Below are 3,949 nucleotides of genomic sequence, written 5' to 3' on the forward strand. Positions count from 1 at the left end.
AAGATAACCCAATTTTCCCATTGTTTTTTACTATTGAAGATGACTCGGGGAAATGTTGGATCATGCCATTCCGGTGTTTCTTTCATCTCGACATCCTCCGCAGCTCGGGATGACTCCGCACCACCTCTCCTTCTCTTTGTAGCACCTTGGGTAGTAGCTTTTTTAGGTGCCATTTCTGAAATTTTAAGACAAAAACATTCATCTTAAGACAAACAAAAATCCATCCAAACAAGTATAATAGAACAAATTAGTGAACTAATTCATCCTATAAACATTAATAGAACACAATCTAATCAATTTCTAGCATAAACAAGCAGAAAATCAATTTCCCCCAATTTGAGTTAGGGTTTGAGAAAGTTGATGAAATTGATTAAAATGGATGAAATCAAAGAGAAATGAGATGAATACTTACCTGGTGATGTTAATGGATGAACAAATCTTGCAAATTGATGATGGAAGTGATGTTTCTTTGTGATTTTAGTGAAAAAATGAAGAAATAATGAGAGAAAAGGAGTAAGAATACCGTCGGGAGTGTTCTTGAGCATATGAATGATTTTTGCTATCCCGTGTAAATGAAATAAGGCCAAAAAACTCACAAACCTATGACCCCGATCGGGGCCTGGCCACCCTGATCGGGGTTGACCAACTTTACCCATTTTTGACCTTTTTCATCCATATTGATTAATTCCGTCCCGTTTTTTAAAGTTACGTCCCCGAACGGGGTTTCTTGCATGGGGAAGCGTGAATATGCTGCTTGAGCTTTCTTTTCTTCTTCATTCACCTATAAATCACAAAACAAAATACCGTCAAGTCTAGTATTTATTTCTAAATTTATAAAAACATTAAATTTGCGAAAAATTAAAAACAAAAATTAATAAAAGCTTGGGTTGCCTCCCAAGAAGTGCTGGTTTAATGTCCCGCACGATATAAGAAGCTTCATTAAATCAATTTTTGTCCTTTAGCTCACCACCTTCCGATATTTCTTTCATAGCTTCTTTCACATTCCTTATCCACTTCAAACTTTTCCATGAATATCCCTTTTTAGCACTTTTAGCAATAGTGCTCTTATAATCCTTTCCTTCAAAACAATCAACACCAATATCGACCTCCAACGGACCCGTCAGTAAGGATAAAGGTGTAGAAGAAAAAAGAATAGAGTCCACAGTGCTAAGTAAATAACAAGACTCTTGTGACATTGGGCTCCTAATGGTATTGTTCTTGCTAAAGGTAACCCAGTCATCTCCCACTTCTAAGGTCAACTTCCCATTTTTCACATCAATTAACGCGCTCGCGGTGTACAAAAATGGCCTACCCAATATAATTGGGGGTTGCGAGTCCTCAGCCATATCAAGTATGAGGAAGTCAGCAGGTATGAAAAACTTGCCAACTTTGACGGGCACATTTTCTAAGACACCTAAAGGTTGCTTTAAAAAACGGCCCGCCATTTGTAAAGTAATATTTGTGTATTTTATAGCACCCATGTTATGTTTTTCACAAATGGAATAGGGCATGCCGCTTACACTAGCACCTAGGTCGCAAAGAGCCTTGTTAATGATATATGTACCTATAGTGCAAGGAATAGAATAACTATCGGGGTCCTTAAGTTTTGGGGGAGACTTATTTTTTAAGAGTGCACTACACTCTTTGGTGAAAGCAATGGTCTCAACCTCATTGAAGGATCGCTTCTTTGAGAGGATTTCTTTCATGAATTTAGAATAAGAAGGGACTTGGGTAAGCAGTTCAATGAATGGTACGGTAACTTGTAAATTCTTAACAACTTCCAAGAACTTACCGAACTTACTCTCTTTCTTGTTCTTTGCTAGACGGTGGGGAAACGGTACTTGAATTTCAACAACTTCTTTTGGAGGAGAATCCTCCACATCTTTCTCATTCTCGACCACAACATGATCATCCACTTTCTTTGAAACTGCATCATCTTCCTTAGTATTAGGAGAGATCTCCTTCCCAACAAGCACCCCTTCATTTTATTTAGGCATAATGGGCTCATCATCCTTGGTACCAAGCTTGCTCTATTTCTTAAACATGGCTAAGCGGTGAGAAAATGGCACTTGAATCTTAATGGGAGGCTCTTCACTAGCCTTTTTTTTGTCACTTCTCCCAAGCTTGGTCTCTTTACTTACCACCTCATCATCCAAAGTCATGGATGACTCATCATAACTCTTACCACTCCTCAATTCAATGACATTAACCGTCTCATGTGGTTGCTCACCTTGGAGTGGTAGTTGACCCGTCTTTCTTTGAGAGCTAGGGGCGGCTAGTTGAGCCATTTGTTGCTCTAGCATTTTAATTGCGGAATTGTGAGCTTGGTCACTCTTTTGATATTGAGCCACCAACTTGGTTTGAGACTTAACCATTTGCATCAACAAGGCTTCTATTTTGTTCCCCCTTGGTTGTTTTGTTGGACATTTTGGGTGGTGGACCTTGGTTTGGTTGGAAATTTTGTTGTGGTGGCCTTTGTTGTTGGTTTTGACTTTGATAGCTCGGTGGGTAATTGTACCTTTGTTGTGGTGGAACATAGACATTTTGTTGTTGTGGAGGTTAAGGCACAAGAGTTTGTTGTGGTTGAAGGTTCAACACATTGTTGCTTTTATAAGACAAGTTTGGGTGAAATTTTGTGTTCGGGTTATAAGTGTTTGAAAATGTACCCGATGGATATGAACTTTGCCTAAAACTTTGATAAGCATTTACCTCCTCAATAGTAGCTTGCCAATGAGCGGTGTAATGACCCGCACCTCCGCAACCTTCGCAAACAATAATTTGACTAATAGAGGACATGACATTGAGTTGTTGAAGAGGGTAAATCGCATTTTGAGCCTCCAACTTTTCTTGGAGCAATAAAATTTGAGCTCAAAATGGTAGTGTCAGAGGCTTCCTCTTTACCTTGATAGGTGTACTCCGGGAATTGACATATTGGGCATCGTGAATCGCCATGGATTCAATCGTGGCATGAGCAATATCCGTGTCAAGTTAATCAAACCACCCATTGTTGGCGGAATCAAGAATTCTTCGGGACTCGGCACAACATCCATTGTAGAATGTTATGGCTAGGAACCAAGCATCCAACCCATGATGTGGGCATTGCCTTTGCAACTCCTTGTACCTTTCCCAAGCTTCATACAAGCTCTTAAGTGCATGTTGACGAAATCCCGTGATTTGGCTCCTCAAGGTTTGAGTTTTCTCCGATGGAAAAAACTTTTGATAGAAAGCAAGAGCCAAAATTTCCTAATTGGTGATTCCCATGGCGGTGCGATCAAGGCTATTGATCCATAGTTTTGCCCTGTTCTTCAAAGAGAAAGGGAAAAGTATTTCCCTAATTTGGGCTTGAGTGACTCCCGTTTGCCTAATCATGGAGTTAACAGTCACAAAAATTTTGAACATGCAAATTGGGATCCTCCAAAGGACTTCCCCCAAATTGCTTCCTCTCCACAAGGCTAATAAAAGCCGATTTGATCTCGAACTCCGGGGCGGTAATTTGGGTAGTAGTGATACCCGCCGGGAGCATAGCCGCAGTGGGCTTGGAATGATTGGAAAGTTTCACCATCTTTTCGGTTGGAGATGGCGGTGGTGGTGGAGATGATGAACTAGAAACCTCCTCCTCTTCAAAAGCTTTAAGATCGTCTAAGTAAGACTTTCTTGCACTTTCAATTTGCACGGGAGAAGCATCTTCTTTAATTTCTTTCCAAAAACGTCGTCTTCTACGCAAGGTTTTCTCGGGCTCGGAATCCAGTGAAATCAATTCTCCAATACGAGAAGACCTGGGCATAGGACAACAATCTCAAGAAATTTGTAAGCAACGGTCTCAAGGAACAAGTGTTCCTCAAGACAAAAAGAAAACAAGATATAAATCAACAATTCTAAACGCAATAAAACCGTGCTCCCCGACAACGGCCCCAAAATTTGATGGGCTTTGTCGCACACCTAATCAAAG

The 3,949-nt window shown here is 40.3% G+C and overlaps 1 non-coding gene across 1 annotated transcript; it reads left to right on the forward strand.

Moving 5' to 3' along the window:
- The first annotated feature begins 3,082 nt into the window (after positions 1–3,082).
- Positions 3,083–3,190, forward strand: LOC141624197 (small nucleolar RNA R71). Its single transcript, XR_012534007.1, has one exon. It is a non-coding gene; the product is annotated as a small nucleolar RNA R71 (small nucleolar RNA).
- The last annotated feature ends 759 nt before the right edge of the window (positions 3,191–3,949 follow it).

Source organism: Silene latifolia, chromosome X (assembly GCF_048544455.1).
Source record: "Silene latifolia isolate original U9 population chromosome X, ASM4854445v1, whole genome shotgun sequence".
Lineage (NCBI taxonomy): Eukaryota > Viridiplantae > Streptophyta > Magnoliopsida > Caryophyllales > Caryophyllaceae > Silene > Silene latifolia.